Source organism: Condylostylus longicornis, unplaced genomic scaffold (genome assembly GCF_029603195.1).
Source record: "Condylostylus longicornis isolate FDR11 unplaced genomic scaffold, ASM2960319v2 ptg000085l, whole genome shotgun sequence".
Classification (NCBI taxonomy): Eukaryota; Metazoa; Arthropoda; class Insecta; order Diptera; family Dolichopodidae; genus Condylostylus; species Condylostylus longicornis.
In genome coordinates this window covers 967,531-980,317 of record NW_026578053.1, presented here as the reverse complement: position 1 = coordinate 980,317, position 12,787 = coordinate 967,531, and the positions used below count along the sequence as shown (strand labels likewise).

General features: G+C 25.0%; 1 long non-coding RNA gene across 1 annotated transcript in view; it reads right to left on the bottom strand.

Moving 5' to 3' along the window:
- Positions 1 to 1,733: 1,733 nt before the first annotated feature.
- LOC129613667 (uncharacterized) overlaps positions 1,734 to 12,787 on the bottom strand; it is a 69,541-nt gene continuing 58,487 nt past the window's right edge. Inside the window, exon 3 of the long non-coding RNA XR_008697326.1 lies at positions 1,734 to 1,867. This is a non-coding gene — a long non-coding RNA (uncharacterized LOC129613667). The remainder of the gene's footprint in view (positions 1,868 to 12,787) is intronic.

Genomic DNA, 12,787 nt, shown 5'->3' with positions numbered 1-12,787 from the left:
AATATTCACTCCCGCACATAAAACACAATATTCTCTGACAATTTTCACAAAAAAAAAAGTTTTTAACAAAAATTTTTATTCAAATTCATAGACCGTTGTCGTCACCGTCGGCATCGTCGTATTCATATACAAAAAAAAATCACAAATTCCCTGAACTTTTATTTAATTTGTTTTCCCTTTAAATTTTTTTTCTATTTTTCTTATGACAATAGAGCAAAGGCACAAAAAAAAAGGATATTTTTAGGCTCATAAAGTTTTTCTACAAAATCTGATCTATGGTTATAAATAAATCAATATTGACATGTGTTACGAAAGTATTAAAAAAAAAATTCAAATAAAAAATTTAAATTAAATCAGTCATCTTGTGTATGTCTGGTAGACACCATTTATGTAACACGTCTCTTTGTTATATATTTATATAATTGTATGAATAGATTTTTATACAATTATGTTTACATTAATGTTGCACGTTTTTCTCTCTGAATATTAAAAATATCTTTTTTTTTCTGAATAATTCGTTTAACAATATTTCGAAAGAATGAAAATATTATTATGGAAAAAAAAATTAATTTTATAAATTGAATTGAAAATTTAAGCACATTTGCATGAATGTGTGAATGTATAAATAATATAGGTTTGAGATAGTAAAAATATTATGGTTCGAGTTTAAAGCGCGGAAAACTGAAAATTTTTAAGAAATTTTGATGACAAATAATTATTTTTTCTCAATCATTAGGAAATACAAATAAAGTTAATATAACAAAGCTAAGGCTATGGGAATGAACGTGATATGGCAAAATTACAACCAAAATATGTTACCCAATAATTATAATTTTACATAGCAATAGACATCTTGTATGCAGAGTGATTCTGTAAAGAGTACAGTATTATGTCTCATTGCTTAGTGCATCAAAAACTAGTTGTCAAATCTCAACGCTTTTCGAGATCTAGGAATTTTAACGAATTTTCATGAAATTTCCACTTGCCCAGGCTTTCTTGCATATAACTTCCTTTTCGAAAAAGGTAGAACGTTCATACAAACCGTTCTTGAAAGGACTAATACAAGCTTGCATAGAAATTTCGTGGAAATTCGATAAAATTCCTGTATTTCGTAAAATCCCTGTATTTAACAACTACTTCCAAACAAAAAATTTTACCTTTTTTCTACGCCCTGGCCTAAATAATCAGATATAATTTTGTTTTTTTTTTGCTGAATTACTCTGTATATATTAAAATAAAAATTTGTTACATCTTGTATTAATTAGGAATTATAGTTCCAAGAATTTGTATAAATAACATCATCCAATTACTTTGTATATGAATGGTTTTTTTGATTACTTTGTTTTCGCTTGCAAAGTTTGACTTCTTTGTATATCTGCGTTATTTTCAAAATGTTTTTAATCAAAAATGATCACTTTGAAACTAAATTAAACTGTTAAAATTGCAACGGGAACTGTTTTGAGATTTAACCACATCAATAACCGTATACAGACAAAATGGGGATGCCAGATCACAAAAAGTCGAAAACATTCAAACTTCTTGAAATCGTTCTCTTTCCTTTCCATTACACAGTTGAAATCACATCTCTTCCGGGTCAAATAGGAAAATATTGTCCATTTGTTTATTGTAGTTCATAACATCAGAAATGGCTATCACAGAGTTAACACAGAGTCAACTCTAATTTTTCTTGTTTGCAATCAATTTCCGTTTTGATATTAGAACTCATGTTGTTATAAAACATTAATTAGCACAACAATTGGATGCCAATTATGTAATTTTCTAATAATTTAATTTTTTACATAAAATTTACGTACCAGCTTACGCCAATTTATTTGAAAATCATGTCTAAGAAAATTATCACACTTACCTGAAAAGAAAAAAAAAAGATTTAATTAATTTTTTAGATTTAAAATTAAATATTTTTTTTCTAATTAATTTATTTATTTGAATTTTTGATAATTTACACATTTTATTTAGAATAATTTAAGTAAATATTTGTCAAAATTTAATTAACATTTTGAAAATTAAAAGTTTTATTTAACTAATTTTGTATACACTTATCTCGGAGGCTTCTATATATCCCTACTTATTAACAACTTTAATAATTTGTAAAATCTATTACGTCAAAATTTTGTGATAACTGACTAAATATTAAGAAATTTAGCACTTTCAATTGACTTAATAAGAAAACATTGTTATTCCTTTGTTATAATCTTGTGACATTTTTGATTTTTCTTTGATTCATGTCGGTATCATCATTAAAATTAATTCTATCTACAAATATTTTAAAATTATTACCAATTCAATCCAATTTAAAATAAGTTTATTTTCATTTAAACGCTTAATATTTCATTTAGATTCTAAACTACTGTAATTTTTTCTTAATATTAAATGTATAAAACATAAAAATATGTGCATATACATAAAATTATAATGTTAAATCTGACATAAATTCTTCACATACACACATGCATACAAATATCTGATATAATCGATTCGAATCAATCAATTTTCATTTCAATGGAATGTTCTTACATATTATACTTAAATCTCGATTGTTTTTTTTAAGTAGTAAATCATAAATACTATAAGTAAGTGCACATATACATATACATATATCATGTAATATGTATATATGTATATCCTTATAATACAAAACTGAGTAAAAGATCTGAGAAACGTAATATCTAAATATACTGTAAGATATTTAATCGACACTCTTGAGAGGTTAATGTCTTCAATTTATATAACATTATGAAACATATATAAAATAGGGGAACAAGAAACAGAAAAGACATAATCAAAATAATAATTTTACTTACTTTACCTGTATTACAAGGAAAATATGACATCGAGAATTTTTATTATCAGGTGATTTTAAACTTCAAAGAAAATATTGAAGAAAATTTTATAAAAATTTCTGATTGCACATTTCAAATTTTTATTGCAATATTATTATATACTGTTTGTCAGTCCGTTTTCCGGCGAATTCACTTAATTTTATTAATACTGTAAACTAAAAATGCTTTATATCGCAAATTTGACTTGTCTACGATGTGTTGAAGAACTTGATAATGATGATTACATTGTTACCGCAATTTCGTAATTTAATTATGTACAATTATTTGCAAAAATTATGCCACTATAACGCCATCTATCATGGAAGAGATGAAATTCCATCTCATTTCTTACTCCCCGTAACCAATATTATATTTTAAAGTTCATGAGAAATTGATAATTTATTCAATATTCGACTTTAAAAATTATACAGGATTCTTCTGAACTTGCTCAATTAAAGAATTTAATACTACATATTTCGAAAATGTAGCTGGTAGGAAATGAGCTTCCTTACAGATCACTTAATTTGTTCCTAATTTGTTATTTCTGTATGCAATTTTTCTCATAATACAATCACATGTATCTTTATAAAAATGAGCAACAGAGAAAAAAAATTCTTGAAAGCTGACACCCATGAATTCATTTTTTCGCACAAATTTTTTTTTTCTTTTATATTTTTGTTCTTTTCATTTTTTTAAGAGTTTCTTTTATAAGACTTTTTTTTTAACAACTTAACAGGTATCAGTTTTTGTTTTTATTTTATCTTTCAAATAGAGCTTTAAAGATTACTAGTTAAAAAATGTGAGCAGGTTATGTAGAACTTTATTTAAAAAGTTATTATTAGAACAAAAATAAAAAAAAAAACTATAAAATTATTCCAGTTTATTTTAAGAAATTTTTTTTAAATATGTATTATGAACCAACCAATAAAAAATGAAATAAAATTTAAATATTTTTGGTGAGGAATAGAAGAATTTGAAAAGTTAAGCAATCATTAAAAGTGTTGCATAATTGCAAAAAATTTTTTTCATTTTGGAATTTGTAAGCATTCTTAGTTATTATGGATCCTTTTGCATCAACCACTTTCACTTTTACCATTACTTTTTTTACTATTATAAATCCTAAAAGTTTTGACTTTCGAAGCAATAGAAACTTTGTACATTTTTTAATTAATTACAAAAATGTAAAAACATGTAATGATAACTGGTAAGTTCGAATGATGGGGCCATATATTCAAAGAAGTTCTTGTATTTTAGAAACCTCTTTCTGGAAGTACATAATCAAAAACAAAAATTCATAGGAAATACAAGCCCAGAAGTTCTAGTTCAGACTTATGATGTCATACTCAATACAACCTTCTAAATTTTGCAAAAAAAAAAATCATACCGGAAAATCGCATTCATAATACTCGCAATTTTCATTTAACAACTTTATTTTTACTATACTCTAATTACTATACTCGTTTCGCAACATTATTTTGTTTTTTGATATAAAAACAACTATACATATATATTTAGTTAAGGTAACATAAAAATCCAATAAAAAAAACCAAAATCACGAATAATAAAAAATTCCATGGTTCAAAAGAAATTACAAAATAAAAATGTTCTCAAAGAAATTTTTTCCTAAGACTCTTTAAATATGTTTACAAAACGTTTTCATTTACATTTACAATATATTTACATATAGATGCATAGATATGTAAGTAATATGTCTAGAAAAACTTTTACTGCCATTGCCAAGGACAAAGATATAAAAACCTTTAGTTTTATACTTAATATTGTTTTTCGTTTGAAATTTTCAGGAAAATGTTGAAAAATTAAAAAAAGTTGGTAAAGTTCAAAATTTCAAAAACTTGTTTTTGAAACACTGCGCTTCATCGAACCCCTGTTTTATAGCAAAAATGAGCAGCGCCGTATTGAAAAGTAATTCTTAAATAAATTTACTTTTATAAGAAACCCATACAATACGCGTATAGAACTCTTTATAACATTAATATCTCTTTAAAAAGTTTTTTGGATTCTAAAGCGTAGTAAATGCAGTTCCCGAAATGTTTTCTACCGAAGTTTGTTACAGAACTCTTTGAGAAAAGAATGAATTAAGAACTGTTGTGCTAGCAAATCCTTTAACTATCATATGCTTCAAGTTCTTTCAGAGCAATTGTTAAATAAAAAAAAAGTTAGTGCGGCAATATAGGAAGTAAAGCCACCAACACTGATAAATTAACATAAATGCAAAAGGCTTAAATTTTGAATGACCCAACACAAGGGGAAGTAAATCAAATAATTAAGACGCGTTGAAAACAATGCAAAGTTAGTATTGCATGAACCAAAATAAACATTTTTACCTTATAAGAACGGAAACTGTTCCATAAACATTGAATTCAAATAATTAAAACATACTATTAAAGTTATACAAAAACATTATGGGCTCATTCAACTTGTCGTTTATATATTTAAATTTTTTTTTTTGCCCTTTGATAACATAAGAAGCGAAAATGTCTTCTTAAACAAAAATTATATTTCGATGAGTCAATAATTTGTTTAAAGTAGAATTAAACATGCAATATAGTACAATAGATGGTATAAAAGGCAGTTAAAAAAAAAATTTGGAATTTCCCAAAGTCTAAAATAAAAAGTAAAATAAAGAAATTAATGAAACAAATTTCTTTACCTATCGAATATTCTCAACTAATGGCACTGAATAGGAACATTTATGGTAATAAATAACTTTGCAATTGTCAAAACCGAATATGAAACCAGAATTTGATTGAATGGTGATCTAATAAATTCGTTGACTAATTGTATAGAATTTCTATATAGAATCATAAATTTTTCCACACTCAAAGAACTGTGCCAGTCCATTATAAAGCCAATGTTAATTATTTACAACTATTAATTATAGACTCTAATTATACAAGAATGCGGTAGGGTAGTTACCTACCTAGTAAAACTCAATGACGCAAGAATTTATGGTTCATGGTTATGTACGATATCATGCACCAGCCCTATGTTCCTTCCGCAGAAGCGAAGTAGGATAAAAAAATTTATATAATTACCAACTACCTGTTTACCCTGTTTAAAAATCAACATCCCTTTTAGACAATCTTCCGTACATTTCCATAAATTAAGTACCTCTTCAAAAAATTTTTCATTCCCATAATTTTATAATTCCTTTCAATTTCCAAATAATTGTAAAACAAAGTTTTCATTCTCATCCAAAAATACAACATCATATTTTATGACACTATATCTCATTTAGCCCTCCATTATACCTCATACACAGTTAATAAAATAATACGTTTCTTAAAATAATTTTAATGTACATAATGGTGGAGCAAATCAAAATAGCACCAATTTTAATTTTTTTCTTAATATACAATAAAAAAATAGAAACCACGAAAAGAAACAAATAAGCTTTAATATAAGGTACGCAACATTAAAATACAAAAACAAAAAAAATGTACATACCTATTAAACTTTATTTAAACCATAAATACTAATAGCACGGCATTTACTTTAAAAGTCAAAATATCTCAATTAAGCACTGTATATTTTATATAATATATACTTAAGATTAAATGCGGCAGAAACAAATGAAAATTGTTGTTTTCTGCAAGTTATTGAACAAACGCAAATAAATCTTAAAGATTTCCTTTCTTCTTCTTCTTCTTTTTTCGCATTTTCTTCGCTCCAGCTACTTTGTAAAGAATAAACATTTTTTCTTCTAAAATACCAGAATACATATTTATAATAAATAATAATGTATGTACGTGTTATAATGTGTATTTCTATTTAAAAAAAAAATCGCGTAAAAAATACACATTTAAGATAACAATTTACATTTAATATAAATTTTAATAGAGATTTCCGGTGTACGTACGATTGTTTTTAAAAAATCTTAAAGTATACACAGAGAAAAATGTAAATTTTTAACAACTAAATTCAAAAATGAAAAATATTATGAATTTAATTCACTATTAATCGTTTTAAATCTAGTGTGTGCTTCTAATGACAGTCGGCGAACTATTTCATTTCCTGAAACTCTTTAACAAAATAGTACAGCGGGAATTTTCTGAAAAGATCATCTATCGCTCAATTACTAAGTGATTCTAAACGTCATATATTCATTAATTTGAAAAAGCCAATTTATATAAATGATTCGTGTATAAAATAAATTTTTTAATGTTTTTATAGCATAAAAATCACTGTCGTACTAATATTGTCAGCGGTACATACGCATACTTAGCATACTTTTCTATTAATAACCGCCAATATCCTTATGACCGAAATTTTTTAATTCCGATTGTATTTAACGGATTCGCTTTTCAGCGAGCTTTTCCAATACATGAATACACACACTTCCATCTCGATTTAGTATAATTTTTTTTAATGTAACTCTAATTTTCAACCAGATTTAGTACTAAAACCAAAATTTTCAGGCAAATTTTTAATAACGCAATAAAATTTCTCTCAGTGTAGATGTAAAATGTACATTCACAACAAGTCTAACATAATATCAAGTCATCATATTATTTAAACTTGATGTTTAGTATCAAAAATATTCTTTAATGATGTAGAAAAATTCCATTTTGTATTTCCTAATTTTGCAAGAGAATATAGAGAAGACAAAACACCTAGAATTAAAAACCCGTAGAACTTCATTTCTTTTTTAATTAATCTTTTGTATTTCAAACCTTTCTAGAGATTTTTCATTAACCACGTTATACATACATACATATAAATTCTTTAATTTCATTTTACATCTGGAAATTGCTATATAACCAAAGAATATATGTAAAAATGTATGTAATTTAAGGTATTTCTTTTTTTTAATTCTTTATAGAAAAAAAAATATCTGATGGTATGCGTATAAAAATTTTCCCGACAATTAATAGTGATGACCTTGCCAGGTCGTCTTTAATATACAATGTTGCAACCATAAATGTTATTTTCATTGGTATTCCTATCAAATAAATGAAATGACAAAAATAATAATAAAAAAAAACAATGACAATAGGAGGAAAATATCACACATTCAAAACAAAAGACTCACCGTGGAAAGAAATTAAAAACCTCTAAAAATTACAAAAAAAAAAAGAAAAGCCGGAAAATAAAAAAAAACAACAGAAAATGCACAACTCGTAATCGCATTAAAAAACAAAATGAATGTGAAAATAAAAATTCTACCTGAGCTCTCTATTCCTATCTCAAAATACAAATGTTAATATGAATACTGCTAGAGTGATATAAACGTCGGCGGCGTATTGTAATTCGGGTATACAAAATAATTGTATAAGTACTTATGATGTGAACAACTAAACACACACATTTATAAATAAATTACAACCGGATTTTTTTTTTAAATTGTTTTACGCTCCAAGAATAAGAACTTTTATAATTCGATTTAAATTTACTTTTAATAAAATCACAGACCTGTTAAGACAATTTTGCTTCAAGAAAAACTTTATTAAAAATAGTAATATAATTTTTATAATATTCTATTTATGTATGTATGTAGGTATGTGCAACTTTTCTATAAGGTTACATGCATTAGTAATATAATTTTATTAGTTCAGTATTTTAAAGAAGAGTCAGGTTATTTGGGAAGAATTATAACTAATAAGGAAAATGTTGGTCTTTGCCAAATTTTAAATACCCACCTATTTTACATTAAATTTTTTCATCGGAATAATTTCTTTAAAATAAAAGATCATTTCGCAAAATTTTTAGAAGTTTTCGTGACATTTTCCGAGATAGGTATATCGCATATTTGCTAAATTTTTTAAGATTAGGGAGGTTGTATACATGTATCGAAATAACAATAGTGAGGTGCTATCGTATACATACTTTATATGTTTTATTGTGTTACATAGCAAAATAATGAAAATGTCGTTTAAACTTAAAATATGTGTTTTAGATTCTTAGAAAGCCGGTGACTTCCTAGTTAATAAAACTAAAAAAATGTAGATCTATTTCAATTTCTGTGATTCCATTTCATTGCCCTTCGTTTTCAGACCTTTCTTTTCTCAAAAATTTAGCTGGCTGGTAATATTATTGGACTTGTATGTAAAATTTGAAAAAAAAATTATAAAAATGATCAAAAAGTCCGAGTCCCGAGAAAGTTTGTCAATCCATCACATTACTTAGATATAAATTTTCATCAAAAATTATTCAAACGGAATTGAATTGCGAAAAAAGTTTCTCTATCACGGAGAAACGAAATTCATATATCAAAACGCAACATATGAAATTAGGTGCGATCAATCTGCAAATTACAAAAATTACAAAAGTGTACTATTAAAAAATATTCAGAGCAAAAAAGTACCTAGACAAAAAAAAATTCATTAAAAAGTTCATTGTTCAAAAATTTACAATCTCACATTATTCTTCAAAATTCTTAAAATATCTGAATTCAAATTTTATGCAAAAAAAAAAAATGCATAAAACATGAATAAACACCAAAATACATCATTTAATATTCAATATTCAAGCTGCAATTCCCAGCATCTGCATAAATAATGAAATTTTCAATTTGACTATAAATAAAACAATTTAAAATATCTCATAATAAAGCCAAAAACAACAATAGCCCAAGTACCAGTTAAACTTATAGGTATACGTATAACAATCAAAATAACGAAAAAAAAACAGGTATTAAATTAATTTCGAATATGGCTCAGTGACAAATTATTGCCAATTGATATTAAAATAATAATAACGATTGTCGCAACATACCCTATTTTTTTTTTTCTGTATACTTTATCTTGTCACTGTATAATTTGCATAGCAATCACTAGCACCTATATACATCCATATATACAAATATATATTTATAATATCAAAAACTAGAATACATATTACACACATATTTATTCACATAGTCTCTTACCCGTAATAAATTATAATTTATATGCATGCATTCATAAATATAATAATATAATCTACATGTATTCAATAACTGGTATAAATTATATAACTATGTACTTTATGCCTACATATAAACATATACATATACAATATTTGTATAATATTATTAAAAGTGTTGTTTTATTATGCAGTAAATTGAATTTTATACATCGTAAATTTTATTATTTATTTTAACAAAATATTCAAGAGCCGTCAATTGTCAAATAAATTAAGAAAATATCAACCAAAATGAAATTAAAATATTTATTTTAATTTTTCATATTATATTATATTGTGTCTATATGTCATATGTATGTATGTATATATGTAAGTACATATTTTAATATTTTTATAATAATGCTCTTAATATAATATGTAATAAATATTATTTGAAATTAATATTAGTAGCAGTCTGTCACTTCACAATCAATATTTTATTTAATTATAATGCGTAGTACATTGACATTATTTGTTTTTAATAGTGTATAACAAAAATGTCAAAAAAATTATAATATAAATAAAAATTTTATGCAAAATATGTAAATGTTTTTGTATTACTTACAATTCAAAATAAATTTTAAGGTTAGGTTTAACATAATATAGCTCAATGTATAATCAAATTCAAATTAAACTGCATTTTGAAAAATGTATATAACGGTAACACTTCTATTATATGTATATGTATGTATAAAAATCAGCAATGACAATATATTAAAATTTTAGCTTAATATTTAAAATGTAATATTAATAATTATATTATTTACATGTTTTATGCAATATGCCAACATTACTTGTCAAACATAAAACCACTATGAGTAATTTGTTTATAGTCACCATAATTACTTGTAAACTATTGGTTTATACGTCGACGTCAACTACATCTATATAAGTACGTCGACTTCAACTTTACTAGGAAAACCCAATGTTTCTTTTCTTTCTGAGATAAGAAAGTTATCAATAAACGACTAAAAACTGTTGCAACAGCTTAAGATAAGAAGTTTGTCCGAATCAAAACTCATGAAAAAGTAAAACTAAAGTGAGCTTGTTGCGTCAAAAAAAAATCCCACGACAAAAGTTAAATTTGACAATTTCGTGTACGATTTGAATTTTAAATTTTTTAGCATTTTAATTTTCTCATTCTCACATTCATAAGATGATTACCTGCCTGTTTACATTTTCTCAATTCCAATTATTTTTTTTTTCCATATTTATTTTTTTAATACAAAAATAATTTTAAAAAAAATTTTTTTTTTAATTTGCTCAATATTTTTTTTTTCAATTTCTGTAAATATTTTTTGTTTAACTTTTCAATATGCACAATATACATTAATTCATAGGTACTTATACAAATGTATAACACTAAAAGTAGTTCACAGATCTATAGGCACCTTTCAGGTGAAATAAATTAAAAAAAAAAATATTATACGGTGATAAACATTCTACCTTTAAATTGGATGCTCAGGAAAAGAACACGTACAAATGTTCGTCCCTATATTCAGATAAATTGCAGAATGAAAAAAAAATATAACAAATTGTAGATTAAATTAACTTTTACTATAAGCATGTAAATTAATTCTAATTATGAATAAGAATATTACGTAACTGAACATGTTACATAAAATAATAACAGTTAAATAATATTTAACTGTTATTCTAGCTAAGTAGACTGTAAAAATGCTATAAAAACGATTAAAATTATTGTGACACAAATTTTATTAAAAAAATTTCATTGAAACTTTTGATAATTAATCGTTCAAGTTTTAAAAATAATTTATGAAACAACTTAAATAATGTGATCGATTTTTTTTTTTAAATAAATTTGCAATATTTTTAGCAACCGCATTGCATACAAATAAGGGAGATGATGTGATGACACCAAATTTCACATGTTGAGTTTTAAGAGGAAATATGCTTCTACATGCTAGGGAAGCGTAAATAAACTATTTTTAGAGAGATGTCGTTCTGTCGATCTTTCTGTCTGTCCGCCTGCCTATCTATCTGTCTGTACATAACAATATCTTAAGTTCGCCTGGATCGATTTTCATGAAAATTTATATCTGAAATTACTTCGAGGATGAAACAAACTTTTGGGATATATCAGGTCCTCGGAACTGGATCTTTACTACTTGACCGATTTTACGCTTGAAGAAAAATTATTGTGACACTCACCTAACCTTTTAAGAAAATCAAGTGTCAGTGAAATTTTATTACTAACCGAATTTGCATTTTTGTTCATGCTCAAGAGAAAAGTAATCCATTAATTTACTTGAAATTTTATATATAAAACCTGATTATTAAAACAATGAACCAGAAAATTTTTTGGGAATATCAAGGCTCGGAAACTGAACTTTCATTAAGGGCCGCTTTTGTATATTTGAACATATTTCAGAAACTAATTGACGGAACTTCTTTAAATTTAATATTTGAGTTCTGGTTGTTACCGAAACTGGCAAACTATGAAAAATAAACTTCTACTAAAGATAAAATTTACATTTTTCTAGGTACATTAACAAGAGTCTGAAAGATAGAAGTTTCATAGGAATTCAAATAAATGTTCAAAGGAAATTTTCATAGTCAAATGCAACACTTTAATAACGCGCTCGATTATGTGCTGTTCACATCAGATTTTTTCTTTTTAAACAAATGCATACAAATATTAATTAATTTCGAAAACTAGTTTTATTGGAGATATACGATAATGAATATGGGTTTAAAAATGTTTGTTATATAAACAAAATTTTCTATTAATTTTGAACAGTTTTCAATTGAAAATTATTCGAAAATGATTTTTCTGTCATTTTAACAGATTCTCGAGATAATAGAGAGATTCTCGAACGGAATTGCATTCTCTAAATAATTGTATGAAATATAATGAAATTACATGAATCTATTAATTTTGTACTAATTTCCTGTAAAAAATTATAAATGATTTTCTTAAATATTAAATGGCCCAGCCAATCAATAAAATTAAAAAATTTTTTGCTAATATTAATTTTACATTTTGCCATAATTTAAAACCATAATTTTCGAGGTCAAATAAT